This window comes from Taeniopygia guttata, chromosome 6 (genome assembly GCF_048771995.1).
Source record: "Taeniopygia guttata chromosome 6, bTaeGut7.mat, whole genome shotgun sequence".
NCBI classification, from domain to species: domain Eukaryota; kingdom Metazoa; phylum Chordata; class Aves; order Passeriformes; family Estrildidae; genus Taeniopygia; species Taeniopygia guttata.
Window position 1 is genome coordinate 1214539 of NC_133031.1, and position 20159 is coordinate 1234697.

The window sequence follows — 20159 nt, forward strand, 5'->3', positions numbered from 1 at the left end:
ATTTGGTTATGTAAAATAAGCTGATGGAAATGATGATAGGGAGAAAAATAGTTTAAGAATACAAAGTTCAGGTTTAAGAATTTAATGTAATTTATTGTAATTTTTATCATCACTTAAATCTTCTTTAACACATTCAGGCAAGAGAGGAAAGTCACTGAACTAGTGGAAGGGCAGAAATTCATTCAGCTTAAAAAGTACAGTTCCTCATTAGAGACTTTTCCAGGCTAAATGAGCTTATGCTGGAAAGTAAAGCAAAGCAATGTGGATGACTTCACGCAGTCATACAGGCCAGGAAGGTGGGCCCAAAGAGCACTATCCTGTCAACAACCTCCCTGTCTCAGGTGGAACCTGGAGCCTCATGTAGAAAAAGGAGACTTGGTAGTGTCAGTGCAAACCAGCGCTAAGCTGAAGAGATGCAGGTGCTTTTGGTACCCCCTTGTGAGGGGCAGCAAGCTGACAGCCCCTGCAGGGCTTCTGCCTGGGGAGTTCTGCAGGGAACTGCAGTTCTTTTTCAATCCATGTGTAGCCTCCAAAATCTTTAGCAGAATAGTGGAGGGACTGCTGTAGCTCATCCTGGTGATTGTAAGGCCTGGTGAAGGAGGTGGGGAGCAGTTTCTGATACACTGTTCTACTGAATTATGTTCTCTGTCACTTATGGGGAGCAGTGTTTCACACACAGCTTGTAGGTCCAGAATGTCTGTGTGGGGCTTTGTCTATCTGACTCTAGAGGAAAGTACTTCTGCTGGGACATTAAGCATTTTCTGTCAAGTGGTACAATAAAACCTGCTCGTTCCCTGGAACTTAAGAGGTGTAGAGTCATATTCAATTAACTAACTGGAAGGAAATCCTCTGAGTAATGGAATGTTTCCAGTGATGTTGGGTACTCTGGTAGAAAATGACCTTAAGATCGAATAGAAGTTGATTCAAACCAGTTGATTCAAATGGCTTGTGGTATTTCTTGTTAACAATACCGATTTTTTTTTTTTTTTTTTTTTTTTTTTTTTTTTTGTTAATCTCCTCATTTACACCTCCTTGTTGGAAGAAGAGGGTCTAAGCCTTTCAGTGCAAACATCTTTCATTCAAAGTAGATTTTTTTTTTCCAAAGGATAATTTCTCTCCTGGTACAGCTTCTCATGAAATTATACATTCATGAATTTGTTAAAATACTCTAGTGGCCTGGCACAAGGGCAAGAGGGTGTGATTATTCCTGAGTTATTAAGGGAAGGATCATTTAGATGCAGAATTTCACATTGCTTAATTGAAAGACTGTAAAAGAATTGTTGAAATAGGTTTTTAGTCTATTAGACTCCTCAGTAATCTTTTGTGGGAACTCACTAACATGCTTGAGTGATAAAAGGCATAAAGATAGCTTTCATCAAGTGAAATTGTTAGTGGTGTGTATCATGCTTGAGATGCATTATAAGCTGTGTTTCTGACGTGAGAAACCATGTAATAGCTTCTGATACACTGCATAAATCATTGCATCCTTGGGCCATGATAAATGCAGAGAAATTTAATCCTGGGACAGTTCTTAAACAAAATAGATCACCAAATTGTATAAATATTGCTCCTCATACAACTTTTTGGCCTTTTGCTTATAAAGTATGAATGATGCAATCCCTCTCTTTTTCCATCCTGCAGAGCTTTGGGGACAGGATATGAGTAAAAAGCATCATGGCTGGAATGTTTTGGCCTGTGTCCTTTGAGACAGGTAGAAATAGTTAATCACATGATAGAAGCAAGCTTTGGGCTCTGATTAATCCCACATGTCGAGAACTATCTTTCAAAAATTGTTTGAGAGAGGGCATGAGCCTTTTTTGAAAGAAAATGAGAATGCTTGCCAGAGAAGAGTATTTTCAACATCCTGTTTGTTTAGTAGATACCTGGTGAGACAACTCAGCTGAATATGTTTGGAAGAATTATTATTCAGCAAATGAAACCCTTTCAGAGGGCTGTTATCCCAGTTTGAAATCTGATAATGTATCTTGGAAAGACAAAAAACACTTGGGAGGGTTGAAAGAGGCAGGGAATTAAGGACATTGCAGATTTCTGTACATCATGGTTTTTTATGTTAACTGTATTTCAGTTGTACTTTTATAATGAGCTGGCAATTTTATCAGCTTTCTGCTTGTCAGTATTTATTTGGAATTTAAATTGCTGAGGAAAAGCCTCTAATAACAGAATTGTCAATTTTTTTAATGCAGTAAAATACACCTCCAAACCCAGGGTGTGCATTTCCAGCCTTTGTTTACAGTTCCTCTCAAGCTAATGAGTAGTCCATGTGCAGACTCAGCCATGAAATGTCTGTAGAAGATGTGCAGGAAGAGATCTATGCAAGCTGCAGAAAAATATTTTACTAGATTTAATGAAATATATCAGTTTGATAAAGCAGTATAATGTGCCTGGGCAGAGGTACTGTATGTGGTTATTCAGGGACTTCAATTGCTTAAATCTTTTTCATCTTAAAGATAAAACTGTTAGTGTTTTGTTAGCAGCAACCTCTGCAATTAGATCTTCAACCCGTAATTCACATCTGATCTTCTGTGTTCATTGATACAGAGAGGTTGTGTTACATTGTGGATTCACATTGCCAAGTTTTAGAAAGCAGGAGGCAACACATAAATGGAAATGCTGTGCTGCTGAAATAAGCAGGGAAGACAGGCTTTCTGTGTTAGAGTCTAAAGGGAATATGTGCCTTGTATATTGACTTCCCTTATGCTGAAAATTACGGTTTGGGTTTTTTTAATACTAAGAGTATATTTGGTGACTCGACAACACTGTAATGAATAATAATCAAAGGAAGGCAGGGAGTTATATGGGATTATCGGTTTGGAGCTGATCTTGTAAACAGGCACAAAGGCTTCATCTGGTGAAAAGTCCATAGAGTGCTGTGGATAGTCCAGGCAGAAAGAACCATCAGCAGAGCTTCCAGTAGTTTCAGAAGTTCTAACCTTTTTCTCATGGGCAGAGCAAACAAACGGAGTAGTTTGTTTGAAAATGTTAGTTATGCCTATATATTGTACTATTCTGGTTTACCATTTTCTCAGTGTGCCAATTGCTGAAATCATTCTGATCATATTTTATAAATGGTGCTGGTTTGATTTTTAAGAATACTTCGCAACAATTCTTTTGTTCTTTGTCCACTCTTTCTGGCCCACCAGAAAGTGGGCCCACCAGTGTGTTTGAAACCAGTGGGTAAATAAAATACAGCACTTAATAGAACTTCTGCAGTTTTATGCAGTATAGATGCTACAAAGTTTGCACAGGGGAAGCATGAAGCAGATGTTGCCTTCCTGTTTAGCAATAGCAAGGTCAAAACTACACTATAGCCTTTGACTCTAGAAGTCCATCAAACTGTTCATGGTTTTACATCCACAAAATAGGAGGAAAACAGCAGGAAAATGCAAAGTGACCTGCCATCTTCAGTTCAGCACAAATTTAACATAGGGTGTCCGTCAGCTATTTCAAAAACAGCAAGCCTCATACCTAATTTATGTCAAAACAAAGCCAAGGAATCATGGCTTTAGTTTCACTTGGTAGAGAAATGAAGACAGATAAGGAAATACCATATCTGAGAATATGAGACTCTTTAGAGTTTATGCAGCTTGTTTTGACAACTCTTACCACTTTTACCTTTCTTTAGTGCATGTCTGCTGTAGCAATTCTTACTGCAGTCCAGAAACAGAAGAGTATTGTCCTAATTACAAGTTCTTTGGTCTCTTTCATTAACTCTCAGAAACATTTTAATAGCCAAGGGGACCATGTTTGTTGTTTACAAATTCATAAAGTTCCATTTATTCCAAGAATGGCAAATACAAGGAAGGCTCTAAATGGTCATATGACTGTCACAAAAGGTGAAATGCAAGTTCCAATCCCTATATAAAATAGAGCAAACTCACATGAACAATAAAAGAAATTATAGCTGTATTAAAACAACATCTGCACTTTTAAAATTATTTGCAAAATTGTTAAGATTGTTCCCTGTTTCATATTGCTCACTAGATGCATTCCATTACAATGTACAAAACTAGGAAGATTTATATTCATCAGTGTAATAAGGTAAAGTTTGAATATCTGAGTGAAATGAATAAATGTTTTAATTAAAATTAATAAGAAGCAAGTCTTTCTTTGGTATGTTCAATATTTTATATGCTAGAGTCTTAGATGTCTTTAAGGCCCTCCGATATTTGTTCAAAGAATGACAGTCCATACTCAAAGAGCATATTTTACTGGGTAAGGGAGAAAAATAGTTCTTTTGTTGTTTAATGTCACTGGTGAGATATATGTCCCAGTTTCTGACAGAAGTGCTACATTTCAGAACTCTGTAGCATTAGATGGGTTTTTTTTGATTTAAAAATTACTCTAGCAGCCAGAACAAAAATATTTTGAAACAAAGAACCCAAATGCAAATCAAACCCAATTCTGTATTATTGAAAACAAATTATTAGAATTGTGTTCCATTTAATTGTTGGAACTGTGTATTATTTTGTGTGAGTGGAAGGTGCTAGCTCCAAAGAGGCTGAGGGCGGGCAGCAAAGCAGGAGTGAGTGGTGGCGGAAGTGATGGGCAGGGCACAGAGTGCTGGGCAGGGGAGAGGCTCTTACATGGCTTCTCTGAGGGCAAGAGTTGTGTTCTCAGCTGAAAAACAAACATTCAGAGGTAATTCTTAACAAGTCTGACTTAAAGACCACAAAAAAAAAAAAAAAAAAAAAAGAAAAAGAGAAAAGAAAATGTGTCAGCAGTTGCTGGCTATAGCTGGGGAGTTTCTGTCAGAGAGGCTGTAGCCAGGTTGCTATGAATGAGTTCATAGGTTAATATGGTTAGAGCTGTTAATGCAGTCAGAGTTATAATAACCTAGTTATGTTGATTAAATAGCTGTTAAATGTTAAACCCTTGTTGTACCCCCACTGTTGTACCCCTTACATACACCTTGGCTGTACCCCCTCACCTTACCTGTTAGCCCTTGTTGCATCCATCAGGTATTGCCTCCGGTGCTTGCTCCCCAAAATGGCGACCAGAAACATTCCCAGGAAATATGCAAATTAGGAGAAGCTCAAGAAAATCCAACAAAAGACCCTAGAAACAATGAGCCAACCTAAAATATGAAGAGCTAAATGACTAGACCTGCTGGCAGGAAGTCCCTCTACTTTACCAACATGGTTTTAAGTGTCACCGTGACCTAAGTAGAACTGAGCCAGAGTAAGGGCCCTGGATGACGAGCCAAGAGATGTCTTCCCAGGCACGCCCGTGAGGACAGAAGGCCCAGTTCTGCTGTGAAGCAAAACTGTTCACCTCCTCCCCTGCATCGCCAAAGGGAGAAGCAGTGGTGTGCGCCACCCCTCGGGCTCCCACCCACAGCTGATCACTTTAATAAAGGCATCCAAAAGGTCTCCTTGCCCATTTATCTCAGGGTAGCCTGAAGGCACTTCCAGCAGTAGCAGGAAAAGATTACTATTTATGTGAGGCTTTTTTTTTTTCTTTATTTAATCCCTCCTCTATCTGCACTGTATCTTTTGTGGGGAATAAATAATCCTTCTCCAATTTTGGGCCCCAATGATCCAGCATTGTGATAGGATCCTGTGGAAAAGCTCTGATAAAATCAGGTGCCTTGGTGTTAACCCTGATGATGCAGAGTCCTTGTTGAACAGCAGTGACAGCAAATAGTTCCAGGTAGAGAGAGAAGGAAAGAGAAAAGTCAAATCTGTTAGCAAAAGGTTGTTTTGTAAGAGAAATAGATGTAAACAGCACTGGGAGTGGAGCATCAGAAAGCTCAGCTATAGATTTAATGGTCTGTATCATAGCTGGTGCCAGCACTGACAGCATTGCCTGGCTGGGAGGGATAGCATCAAACCCAGGAAGCTTATAGGCTATTGCAGGGTAGGAAAATGCAGAATATATCCTCTATTATAAATAATGCAAGAGAACATAGGTTTTTTGTGGCATATGTGATGATGAAATGTGATATATGTGACTATGTTCCAGAAGGGCCTCTCTCATTAGAGCTGTGTGGTACAGCAGCCATTTTGTTTTCTGAGTTTCTGTGGTATTGATAAGACATCAATATTTTGTGCTGCATCCCAGTGAGCCTGCCTTTATTCTGTTTCCTTTAAGCTAAAAAAAAAATCACTGTAGAGTGAAGATGATTTCTCATTGCTTATGACAGTCTCAACTTGAAGGAAACTTCTTAATATTCCTGTTAATATTTCTATTCACAGTCCTGAGTGGGAAAAGAGTGTGTACAAAAAGACCCCCAACTATAACCTTTTCAAAATGAGGGTTTGTTGGGATTTTTGTTTGTTTTTTTGGGGGTTGTTTTTGTTTTGGGTTGTTGTTTTCAGGGGGTTTCCCCCTTTTTTTATTTAACTTCATTTTATTTTTGAATGTTCAAGCCACTGTTAGTTGGCTAAGCCTTGTCTGGCAAGTGTGAGTGGACTCATGGGGAAAAATCATCTACTTGTTTGTCTTTCTCTTGGACTGGATATCAGGCATGAGTCTGGTTGGTGGGAGTGAGATTCCTGTATCCTGATATTAGCTCTTCTTACCTATCAGATTAAGAAGATAAAACCAGACACTTAGACTTGGATGCATTTCAGCTGAGCTCTGAGAGGCATTTAGAGAAATCCAGGTTTGATTTATAAATGCAGCTTCTTCTAACTTCTGTGCAGAGCTCCATTTAATGAGCAGTGGCACTATACATATCTTTATTTCAAAAATCCAGTGGGAACACTGTCATTTTGATTGTCTATCTGTCTCAACGTAGGTATCTCCCAGTTTGCCAGGGGAAGTATATTTATTTCATGATTGATACTACAGCTTCCTCATGCATTAGCTGCCTGGGGCTAACATGGTGTTATTCTTGGGCAGAGGCCTCCATGCTCAGGTTTATAAGACTGTTCTCTGGAGTTTCTTGACCTAGTGCCTCAATATTGATTTAGCCTGCGGCATTAGCTGTGTCTCATGGCATGTCAGCTTTGTCTTGCAAACCAGGAAAGATCTGTCCCAGGAGCAGCAGCAGCAGTAAAAGCGCTCTCTGTTCCCGTTACCAAGGAGCGTAAGGCAGGGTCAAGGCGGGAGCATGCTCAAGGTACCGCTGAAAGCAGCTACTCCTAGAACTCCCATTAACTTTGCAAATGAAACAAACTAGGCCCAGCCTCCAGTGACTGAACGTAGATCCCTCCTGAGGTCCCTGGGAGCTGTTGAAGGCTTGTGAAATATCAAGTATTAGCTGAAACACAAAACTAAAATTCCTGTGAGGTTTGAGCAGTCACCCAGGAGCAGGACCCATGCAGTTCAGGCTGGTTTTGTGTCAGGATTTGTTCATATATTCACAGTGGGTAGAAGTCAGCCCTTCTCTGACAGCCTGGAGCTGGCAAATCCCTGGCCCATGGCAGCATTTGTCTGAGACCTAACTCAGGATCCAGCTGGACAATTTTCCATATGCAGTTCTCGCTATTGTCCTGTGGCCTAAATAACTTCCTAACTTGTTTCTGAGCACAGTGTTACTGTCATGTTAATTTGTGTAGGGAAGTAGGTTTAATTTTTTATGTCCATGCATTTTGGCTGTTCAAAGAAATACCAATTTTAACTGTTCCCTTGAGTCATTCTTCAGTGATTGTCATTGCCCTTTCTTCTGAAAGAGCAGTAAACTCAGCCTAAGTGCTTTGGGAGTGCTGTGTCTAAGAGCAGACACATGGCCAGCTGTTACAGCTCACTTCACAAAGGGTAACTCTTATTTGCAGCATAGTGTGCTGGCCATTTTTTAGAGCTTCCCCTGCCAAGGGAAACTCTTCTGGGTCTTACAGCTCACAAGTCAATGGACAGCTCAGAGAAAGAGGGAAATCATCATTTGTGTTCAGCAGCAGCTGACTGCTTCCTCAAACATGAGATCAGACACACTTTGTCTAAGTGCAGTCACTGAATATATCCATTTTCTAATCTCTTACTCTTCTACTCCAGTAAATTGTCCTGGTTAATTTTGTGTTGTGTTAAAATACCCACCTAATCAGTTTTTAATGTATTTAAATGCAGCCTTTGATTTCATTAAATGCCTCTTGTCTGCATTGTGAGAGAGCACTTGATTTACTCTGCCTATACACTCCATCGCTTTGGGTTTTTCTGGCATATCCCAAATTAATTAATCACTGAGGTGAACTGCATCATTTAATATTTGTTCACAGGAGACTCTCTGTTTCCCTAACAATGCTCATTGTATTCCTCTCAGACTCCTGCTGGTTCTGCTCTTACAGTTTTGGAAGAACCCTTGTGTGTTCACAACATCGTTCTGCGTATCTCTGTATCCCATCGCAGCCGACGGCGTTTGTCTCCGCTCAGACGGCTTCTCACAGTTTTGCACTGCTCTGTGCATTAATGCAGCCTGGCAGGGCAGCTCCTCTGCCATGTAGCAGGGCAGTGGGTGGAGATTGGAATGCTCTCACAACACCCTTGTCTGGCTTCTAGACTTAGTCACTTGTTTAGTCTTAAGTTTCTGTAGTCACTTTCACCCATTATTTCATTGACTGGAATGGAAGCTGAACTGAGTCTTTTAATGGAATAATTAGTAAGGATAAATTAGTCCATACAAGCAATCTTATCGAATTCATATTGTCTTGATTTATTATTAATAGTCTCAGTATAGGCAAAGTTCTGAAAGATAGTTCTCTACACTGAAAGCGACTTCTGAAAATAATGAAGCAAGTAATAGTTTAAAAATACAATTTTCTTTTAACTATTGGGTAAGTAGTAATAGGATCAGCAGAAATCTCAAAAAAGTGCCCTGTATTTTGTCTTTGGCCTTTTGAAAGCAAAAATACTATTATTTTTTAAAGATGGATTTTTAAAAAACATTAACCAGATGACATTATATGTTAATGTTATTTATATTATTTTAGAAATTTCTAAATTCTCAATATACCCCAATTGATGACAGTCCTATGCCAGTACAGTAAAAGACATTAAACAAACATGGTGAAAATTTATTTTAAAAGAGGTTCAAGTATGAAGATCTGTTCCACTGTGTTGAGGAGAATTGGAGAAGGCAGTATTTTGTTATAATATGTAAATAAATATGCAGTACTCAAAATTCCTGTGTTTTGTTACCTATTTTTGTCTTTCCCTGACACATATATGCACTGTTTTCCAGACAATTTTTTTGCCACTTAATGGTGCTAACTCTTGTTTTTCTCTGACAGTTTTTTGCACCATGTTCCATACTGCTCCATCAGCTGAGTCTCTTGGACAGAGAAAGAGTATGTTCCTGTAAGTCCTCCAACATGGCCTCAAGCAGCAGAAAGGTGCCTACATCCCATACAAAGCTGTATGACTTCAGGTGAAAAAGCAGGCATTGAAACAGATGAATTTTAGAGGTTAATTGGTTTTATGCAAATATACTAGTGGAAATAGGTGATTCAAACATCTGTGGGCTAGATTACAGAAAATATGTTTCTTGGTTAAAAATTAATCATAAAGAACTTTAAAATACATCATGAAACAAGAACTGGTCAAATAAATATCAAACAACTGTAAAGAAGTTTGAAATATGACACAATTTTTTTCCTTTCTATTACTATTTCTAATTTTAATTATTTATTGATTTATATTATTAGCGTTTTTATCTTTAGGAGAGTTGTTATTTAGTGACTCCCTCTCTAGTTTTTGCACTAGTTCCCTGAGATGTTTTTTTAAAAAAATATCCTAAAATGCATAGGATATTGCCTTTTTAATGACAAGGAGTTTCTACTGGATTGGCAGTAGAGGCAGTGATTGACTGTGCTGGCAGTGAGAGTACTTTTCCCTCTTCTGGTCAGACATTACAGAGTGGATGTTAAAAGGTAAGATCAATATATTTTTACAGCGATTTATGTGGATTTACAATTAAATAAAGCCTTATTTACACAGTGAATATAATGATCATTTGACATATCTGTCTTTTTCAGAAAAGTAAGAATTTTAAATTAATACATCAGAGCCAGTGTGCTTGTAGACTCTTTTTTAAAAAGACTTGCCTCTGAAGGAAAGGATGCTTACCTAATGAGTTGCAGTAATGATTCCTCACCTTGCTGGTTTGTTTTGGGATCTTTAATTTTGTTTTTGCTTTAATTTTTTTAGTCATAGAGCTTTATGTCCTAAATATTGCACTGGTAGTTTCCACAGTGGTTTTGAAAGTGCGATTACATTTTCAGCTAATTATATATCAAAATTTCTTTTTAGATTTGTTTTTTATCATTGCTGGAGAATTAGAAGAAAAAATTGAGACAAATTGAAATCTTTCTTTTCTTTATATACTGCAACACTTGGAAATACTTTTGCACATAGGGAGTGATTAGAATAGTAACAAGAAAATGCTGTAAAAAATTTCAACAGCTTATATCTTTTTGGTCAGTCATCATGTAGTGTGCAAATGATGTAATTTCCAAAGTAGTTCATGTTCTGAGCATCCATGGTATCCTTCTCCAGAGGTCTTGTCACTGGTTTCATAGGATGGGAATCTCTCTGTGTGGGTGTGGGTTCACTCACTTAATTTAAATCTGCACCATTTTGTTTTTACTATCCTCAAATCTGCTTCACAGCTTTTCCCAAAGCCATGACTTTGTAGACTCATGTAGAGTTGTTTCCTGTACATGTGTCATTCAGAAGATTACCCAGTACTGAGGAGCTGCCAGCTGATTAATGGTTAGCAAATATTTTGCAAAATGTACTTATTTTCTTCAACTGTTCCCTATGAGCCTTTCTTTGTGAAGACATGAGGAAACATACAAATGTTAAGGCAAAGACAACACAAGGGAAGATCTTGACCAACATTCATATAGACATTAGAGTGCAGTTAAATGGTAAAGAGTATAATTAAATCAAAAAGCATAACATGTACATACCATGTTTGTAGGTAGCACACAGTGCATTTGTTTTGCTCCATTCTGTCTTCTTATTTAGCTCAGATAGGATGTGGAAGGCATGTAAACTCAAACTAAGAAAGCTGGAAATTGATGTAAATAAGAGAGTAAGGACTTGAAAGGATAATAAATTCTTACTGCAAATACTCATCTTTGAATACTCTTGTCAGTTATAAAGCAGAAAGTATTGAAACTTACCTGGTTACTTTCTGCTAAAAGTCCAAGTGGATTAACAACTTAATTTGTTAAGTATTTACTGCTGACATTCTTTTCCAGTAAGTAATGCCCCAAAGTACAACTTGCTGAAATCAGTGAAAATATATTTATTAACTGTGAGGTTGCACATCACTCTCTGGAACAGTTTTAATATGATTTGTTGATCAGTTACTCAAGAGTTACAAGCTTCTGCGTGATTTTTTGTCTTCAGCATAGTAGTGGATGGTGACAACTGTCACAGTATTTCTATATCCTCTTTAGAAAATCATAATGTAATTTCTTAAAGGAGATATTCTACTCCTTTAAAAACCACCAGCATTTCAAAATACACTAAAGCCTTTTCTGTACACTTATCAAGAAAATACAAAATTTAGCAGTAATTTTATCACTTAAATGTAAGAAAGACTGATGTGGGCACAATCCCAACAGGAAAAGTGCAGTTCTGCATAGGCTTTAAAGGTCACTCTCCACCTCTGTTGTCATCAGAACAGCTCTTGCTGTTCTAAAGCCCATATCAGCCTGAGTAGTACCCAGTAAACTGAATAAAATGGCTTCAGTGGACTGGAGTACAACTGGGGTAGCAGGATGGTGACTGAGCTGCTGCCTGGCTCTAGTTCCCAGCCGACTGCACTCTGCTGCTCACAGCCTCATTCGGTGCATTTCAGCTTGATTTTACCCTGCAGCCTGATGACAATTTGTGATTTATTTTCTTTGAGGCATCTCATCCTTAGACCATGGGTAATGCAGTGAAGCCAGCCTCAAAAGGATGTTCTGTGGATGAACTGGACATTTAAGAAATGCCAAAATTCAGTGTTGTGGTATGTTAAGATAAAAGCCTTGAAATTCTTCAGTGAAAGAGAGTGAGGCTTCCACACAGTCTTTGTTGCAGCAAATGAAACTGAAGATAAGGAAAAAGAGGATGACAGTGCCCAGAACAAATCCCAGTACTGCAGCTGGAAGATGCTTTTTTACAGAAAATGAGGTTATTAACCCCATTAAGGTATGGAGCCAGAATACTGAGGTACCCCTAAAAAGGGGAGTCGTATAGTAGAGTCCTAGAGTGCTCTTTTCAAGGGGTAAGCTGACAATTTACAAACTCTTCCCTAAAGGTAGAAGGCAGGGGAATTGGGTGTGAGTGTGGCAGAGCTGTTAGAAATCTCTAAAGGACAAGAAACTGATTTCTTTGGTTTTGTTTTGAACGTCGGCTACCAGGGCATTGGGGGAATCTTTAAAATTTTGTAAAGCAAAATATCTGAGAGGAAGCAATTTATCAATTTTGACTTTGCTCTGAAAACAACTTTTATAAAGATTTTGTTTACTCCTTGCCTTTCACTCAGGACCTTTCCATAGTTTCAATAAGAATCTATTTTCTCTGGAGAAATAAAACCCACAGAGGGATCTGTTCTTTCTTCCTCCCTGAGCAAATCTTTATCTATGACTAATGTCTCAATTACTATAAAAATTGTAAAGATGACCATTAACTTTATCATTGAACATCTCATTTAAAAAACAATTAGCATCCTGAAAGATGAAACTCTTCTGTGCTCTTTCATTGGCAGCAAATGTGAAAACATAGTTCAATATTTTCAACTAGGTTTTCACTTACAAAATTCCAGAAAGAAGAGAAAAATATTGAAGTTGACAACTGGCATACCAGACTTTGCAACTCATTATCTATATTATAGTTCACCTACTGCAAAAACTCTTAGTATTGATGTCATTATTCAAAGAATGACAGCCAGTTTAGGACAAAATCTGGATTAAATGTATCTCTGCTCCAGGGCTGACAGCAGCATTCCACCACAGCTTCTCCTGTTGGTGGATGCTGGTGCAGGGACATTTGAGCACTGACAGCGCTGGAGAGGTGCTGCTCAAACAATTGAGGAGTTACTCGATTCTTGAGCAACTGCACAGAATGCATTGCACTCTCTGTAATCTCTCTGTAGCCAAGTTAGTTGTTTCTCATTCCCTCATATATCTGAGTTCCCTACAATTCATCCTCATTGTTGCAATTTCAATAGTTTATCTTGCTGCTGTGTCTTCTTGAATGAGCATTCCTTCTTTGTCACTGCCTTTCAGGGATACCAGCCTGAGCCTTGCTCTGCAGCATATGGGTACATTAGACCTGAGCCAGCCTCTGTATTTCCCATCTTGTCTGTGTTTCACAGAATAATGAAAATGGATGAGTTTTTTACTCTTTAAATAAACATCCTGAGTTCTTGTTAAGCATCATGTGCCTCTTACTGAAGCTGCAGTGCTTGCAGGTAGGTCCACATGGTATGTGTGTGCAGTGCATGTGGACAAGGTTTGGCACAGGGACAAGTGCAGAGCCCTCTTTGGAGTCAGCAGTTATCATTCAGAAGGGGATGATCAGCAGTGCTCATGGCAATTGAAATGGGGCAGAATATTCTGCTTACTGTATGAAATCTCTGTTCATGCTGTGGGAGTTTGTTTTGCAGGGTTTTGTTTACAGTCTTATTTATAGGCACAGATTTAGGTTTGGATTTTGTACACATACTTAAGTTTTAGCAAAACCACAGTTCTTCTGCTTATCCATCTGACTCCAGCATAAAAAGCGGTACAATGGGAGGTCAAATCTTTCAGAGATTCATTGGGGATGTTATGAACTTCAGAAATAAAAATAAGGAGTGAAATTCCTTAAATTGAAAATTGGTATTTTATGAAAATATACAAATGATGGATGTTGGATTTTTTATATTTTTTTTCACTGGTTCTGTAACACAAGGCTGCATATGAATTTGTTAATAGGATCTGATAGGTACTTTTGGAAAGATGGTCTGGGATGCACACTTTGCATAAAGTCCAGCCAGGCCAGCCAGGTGACTACGGGAAGAACAAGAAATGCTGAGTTTTCCCCATGTTCATTACATATACAAAATACATAGAAGATTGAGATTTTGATGAAATGTAGGCTTGAGCCATTTCAGTAACTCTGCCTTTCAGTATGGCTTGTACAGTGTTTTCCAGGTGTTTTATTTCTGCCCTCTTCCTGTATTCTGAGAAATTGTTGTCACTCTCAGCAGATGAGTCTCCAATACCTAGAGGAAAGAAGCAGCGCTCATAACATGAACCTTGTAGTATTGAGCACTGGGATTTTAGAATAGTTGCCTTGAAACATGCATACAGATACAACCGTGTGAAAGGTCAAGGTCAATAGGACTATTTATATACTTGTAGATTCCAAAATTAGGTATAGATTTAAAAGAGTATATGAGTAAGTTAGTGTACGAAAAATTCACTGAGAGCAGTTATAAAATATATATTAGCTTATCTCTGAAAGTCTGTACTGAAATCCACCAGTTTTGGTTTTCACATTGAACTAGGGATTTGCTTTGAAGATATTTGGAGGAGAGATTTTTTCAGTAGTTGTCACTAAAAACATGTCAGCCTCAAAAACATATTGTAATTGCTACCATGAAAATGTATACTAAATTGCTTGTAAGTCAAAATTTCATGCAAGACTACGATTAAGACCCCATCAATGGATATGAGAAATAAAATGTAATGCAAATAGTAAACAACTGTGTATCTAAAACTCAAAATAAAAATTGCACAGTTAATGCAAATTGCCATGGAGGAAGGAGAATTACTGAGGATGAGCTCTGTTTCATATTTTGAAGTAATAACCTTTGGGTAATACATTCCTGCTGTTCATAAGAAAAAGGTACATCATAAATTGCTCACAGCTCCATACTCACTCAGTAATAAAAAAACCCACTCAAAATACATTTCAGAAGTAGCATGATCTCTGTCTGGTCAGATTCCATGTGAGAAGCCTGAATTTCTAGGCAGTTTGTGTCCATCATCATCCTGCATAAGCAGAATCCTCAGCAGTCTGAGTGTCTCTGCCTTCCCTAGGCTAGTGATGGTCTATGCATTTTATGGGTATAGGACAGTTGCAGCAGCTGTCAGCACCCTTACAGAGATCCTCCGTGTGTATTAATTCAAATGCTTAGTGTTAGAGGTGGTGAAAAAAGACAGGCAGCAGAATTGTGGGAATGTGTTTTAATTAATAAGATGTTGTTATGAATATAAATACCACGAACAGGTATCTTGTGGAAGAAAGACTGGATGAGAGGGGGAAAGGAAGGAACAATAAACCGAAGTGGTTTCTTCTGTGTATCTTTATCCCTGAAAAAAATGCTATAAAAGTCAGGGGGTTTAAACAGGGAGAACTGCATGCTTTAAAACCATAGTATCCATAATTTTAGTGATATATCTTTTTGTAGCGAAACAGGTTGGTTTTGCTAGTTTCATGGCTAGGAATCTAGAACTAATGTTCCATTAATATAAGTGGAACACAAAAGGCATCTAAACAGAAGGAGTTTCACAGTAAGACAATACTTAAATAGCCAGCATTACTATATACCACATTATTAATGTAGCAACATACTGCTATATGGTAGATCAAAAGGGGACAACAGGCCTGAGAGTTGAATACAGTCCAGTATTTCATATGATGTTCAAGTCATCCAATGTCTGCCATTGTAAAGTAATGAATACTGTTTTCAACATCCCCCAGTTTCTGGATGAGAACTGGGGGCTTACTGTTGGGAATACTTCATCGATCAGCATAAAGTATCTCTATCCCTGTTTATTTCATTTTTTTAAGGACAAAAGAAATGAACAAGAAAGCCTGAGCCTAAAACTAACCAAACAAAAAAGCTCAGGTGGGAGGAGTGACGGATGGGATAGGAGGAGAAAGCTAAGCTGTTAGTTTGATCCTTGAAAGGTAGCTAGGGCTCGGTAATGAACAGGATGGTTAAACATGTTCTAAACACTTTAAGAAAGTGAGTGAAGGAAAACCTGTCTCTTGTCCCGTCACTTCTTCCTCATCTACTTAAAATACTGTCTATTGACCATTAACAAAAGTTTACTTTAGTAAATCTTAACACAATGTTTCTGGCTTCTCTTGCAAACATGCTCAAATCCATTCACCTTTTCCCTGTAGTGCGGAGCTGGGAACTTGTAAGCAGAGGTCTCCTGAAGGAGGCAGAACTTTCACGTGTTGGGTTCTCCCTTTTACAATTGCACAGCTGAGAGTGCAGCTCTTAGCCTGAATGCGTGGCCTGTATTAAAGTAGATGCTGACAAAAGTAAAAAGCTGCAAGACTTGTTTGGTCCCGATCGCTTAAGTTCAGGTTTCTCGCTATTAAGAAGAGGCAAATCCACAGGTGTGCTGAAGTAAAAGGAGAGTCAGGCAGCTTCCAGGTATCCTGAGTGAATGCAGAGTGAAGCAAATATCAGGGGTTTGATCCAGTCTGAGAAATTGCCAGCCTTTTATGGTGCTAGCAGGGAAACCACTGTCCTTGAAGCCGACTAATTGGTAATGTAAAATTCTGGCAGAGCTTCCCAGACAATCTGTTGAATCTGTAGATGTTTGCAGCTACAAAAGCCTCAGAAAAATTAACACTTTGCTCGTGGGCACTTTCGCATCTCTGTAGGGCTATGTATTTACACTGTACGTTTTATTTTGATAGCTCTCAAGTAAAAGAGCAATTAATATTTTAAGCAGCTGCCCTTTCTGATAGCTTAAGGCTCATTCCAGTGCTCATTGAAAGTCAGTGACAAAGATCCCATTACCATTAATCATGCAGGATCAGGGCCTTTTAATGACGTGGTCAATGCTGCTGAGCATGTTTTCAAAGAATATTCACTTGGATTAGACCATGCACTAGGCTGCACTAATTCATTTCTGCATTAGCTCTTCCAAAATATTCTGGTTCAGGGCTGTCAGTAACCAGGGATGTCTTTCCATGGAAACAGAGCTGAGTAAATGTTGCAACATAGTCTTGGAAAAAGGTTTTAAATTTATTACCGTTCATACAAAAAATCTGTGGAAATTAATCTGTGGAAATTCTTCCTAGCAAATCATGCAGTTCATGCGTTCAGTGGTAACAGAGAAGTCTGAGGTTTAAACCCCAAATACTTCCTGATAATGAACTGGCCACATGTAGGCCACAGGCAGGGAATGATCCACCCATCCTGTGTGGAACAAAGTTACTTGTCAGGCTTTTGCTTGTACTGTCCTACCCTCAACAACAAAAGGCAAAATAATACCTAACCTTCTAAAAGATAACATATTTACTTCCTAACTTGAATATGTATTTTTGGAGCATAGCATTCGTCCATGGAGGTGGCAGCTTCTTGCTTTGTCTTAGTAGTGTCTACTGTTTTTTACTGATTTTAATGCTACTCTTCTTAAAACAGCTGAGTTTATTCAGACCAAAATGCCTCTATGAGAATTCTACATATGTCACATATATTATGCTATTTCAGGAGGGAATAGAAAAGAAAATCCTCAGCAGAATTGCTTCAGAAACCAATTTTTGTTCTTGGCTTTGTTGTTTTATATCCTCTGCTTCTTTTGTGGCAGGAGAACTGAATGCAAATGAGAGAAAACAGACCAATTCCAGACACCAAATGTGTGGGATTTAATTTAGGAATTGAAACTCCAGCTTGAATTTTTTTTAATTGTATTTGAAATTTGCAAGTCAGATTATTTGAAAAATCCTAAATATTTTTTGAAAAATCCTAAATATTTTTTCTAAATATTTTTTTTCCTAGGCAGAGGGGTGTTTTGGCTTTATCCGATCTACATTTTTTTTTCAGAGGCTGGTGATAAACTTTACTTTAGGACTGTTTATGGGGATGTGACATTATCTCTCTGTGCCACTGCCTCTAGGTTCTAGCAAAGTGCTTTAGAAGTCCAGGGATGTCTCCTCTGTTGTTCTAAGAACACAGTTTTTCATTTTCTCTCTCGTCTTTCTCCACTTTGGCAGAAGCTACTGTGCAAATAGTACACAGATGAACGGTATCTTCTGAAATCTGTGCCAGTATTTTGTATCTCTTGTAATTAACTTAAGACAATAAATGTTCTCTTCTAGGAGAACATTTTTTTCACCCTGCGTTGCCAACACTTTACACTTTAATCAGAAACAACAAAACCTTTTCTGTGGAATTACTCTATAGTGATACAAGAGTTTTATCATTTCTTCAAGGGGATTCTTTATATGAGGATGCATATGCAGCTGTTTCATTTGAAAGGCCCATTAAAATCTTTGCTCACTTTTTCGCTCTGGGACTGGATGAATTTCTATTCAGGTCTGCTGAGCTGGGAAAGCTGGGACAAAAGTCTTTGTGTTTTAAGTAACTTCCATTGGTAAAGTTGATAAATTTCTGAGCTCTGAAAGTCTGGGAACGAGATTATATTAATTTTGTCTAGGTCATCTCCATCATGCAAGTTGATAGCCACTTTTCCTTTTAGCTCTTTCTGTGTACTAGACACCAGTTCCTGGGGTGTGAAAAGCCAGGCTTTCTCATCTGCTGTTTTAGTGTAGGCCTCTTCCCAATTTCCATAGCCCTACTCTAAATTCCTCATGCACTCATTTATTTCCCTGTTTTGACCATATCCTTTCCTTCCAGCAACAGTATGCGAACTTCTGCTTGATCCACAGCCACTAGTTTTGTAATTTGCCTCCAGCACCCTCCAGTCAGTAATTCGTGCAAACATCTAATGTGCAAATTGGATTGGTTTTCATAGAGTAAAAACCAGTTCTACTCTCCATTGAGTGTGAGATTAGGCTGTTCAGCAGGGATGAATGAGCACTGGAGTAATCTGCCCTGAGCTGGCTGGGTCCCATGGAACCCAGGAAGAACAGGTGAGACAAGGCCCTCTCAGGAGCAGCTGTTCCCACCTTTATGCTCAGGGAAGGACTGAGTGACCTCTGAGGGACCCTGACAGCTCCATGCTCTGTGCCTTTGATGATGACCGCGTTTCATTTCTCAGTTTTTGGGTTTCTTTACAGGAAAAAGCAGCACATGCTGAGGTAGAACAAACTGAGGCTGCTAAGAGTGCACCCACGAGGGAGGATGGAGGCAAAGGAAGAGGGAAGGACCCTTGCACGCGTCTCCGAGCTGTCTTGATTTCTTCCCGCACAGGGAGCAGCACAGGTGACACGGCGCAACATTCAAAGGGAATGCACAGCAAAAAGGGCAGGAAGTAGAGAAAAATGACAACTTTTAAAGGGGGGATGTCCCCAGTGGGGAAACAGCCTAACAAAAAATCAAGGTCTAGATAGGAGGAGTATGGGGTGTGGCATTAATGATTATAATTTGCGCCTCTGAGATATTGTTATATTAAATGTAGAAAACATGATTCAATATATGAAATGTTTAGCTTAACATAAAAGCACATGCCAGTGCTGCAGCCAGCCAGCCGCTCCCCCCATATTTGGGTTCCACCTAAGCCAAACAATGTCTCATTTACAATCTACTACATGTGGCTCGCCCGGAGATGGGCTGTTCCAGGAACCGATACTGGGAAGCCTGGAAGCTGATCATCCCAGTAACAACTTGAGATTGGGATCTCTGGAAACCTCCGGGCTGATACATCTGAACGCCACAGTTCCTGTAACTTGATCAGCAAGATCGTCCACACCTGGACTTGGATTGTTTGGACTCGGCCTGGAGAAAATAACTTTATGAATATGGGGAACTGAATGGAAAGAAGCAGCAGATGGCTGAAATCCTCGCCTCGGGCAGAAAATTTCCTATAAGAACTGCGGGGTCTGAGAGGGTGGTGTGGGTGTCCAGAGGAACCTCTGCTGAGAGGCTCCTTCCTGTCACGCACCCAGCGCCGAACCCAGGCTCGGCACTGCCCTTTTTCCTTGTGGCTGGCGAGATGGATTTTGATCATAAATAAAATTCTTTTTATTTAATTTTTAATTTGGCTGGACAAACTTTCATTTATAACAGGTGGATATATATAAACATAAACCAATAGAGAAGGAGAAGGGGAGAGTGCATACTTAATATACCTATGAGTGAAAGGAAATATCATAACTGATAATTGTGAAAGACAATAGGATAGTTTTTGTTAATCAGGAAAAGCCCTAGGGATTGTGTAAGACACAGGAAACAGTGGGGCAGGAAGGCAGGATGTATGGAATCAATAGATTGTGGAATTGAGAAATCTTTACAAGCTGCGTAACCATATTTGGAGAAGTTGTTGCAGAGTTAACGCTACCTCGGAAGA

The 20159-nt window shown here is 38.9% G+C and overlaps 1 long non-coding RNA gene across 1 annotated transcript; it reads left to right on the plus strand.

Annotated features, from left to right (window-relative positions):
- The first annotated feature begins 9709 nt into the window (after nucleotides 1-9709).
- LOC140684402 (uncharacterized) lies at nucleotides 9710-19849 on the plus strand. The gene is made up of 2 exons (XR_012056624.1): nucleotides 9710-9827; nucleotides 18931-19849. It is a non-coding gene; the product is annotated as an uncharacterized lncRNA (long non-coding RNA).
- The last annotated feature ends 310 nt before the right edge of the window (nucleotides 19850-20159 follow it).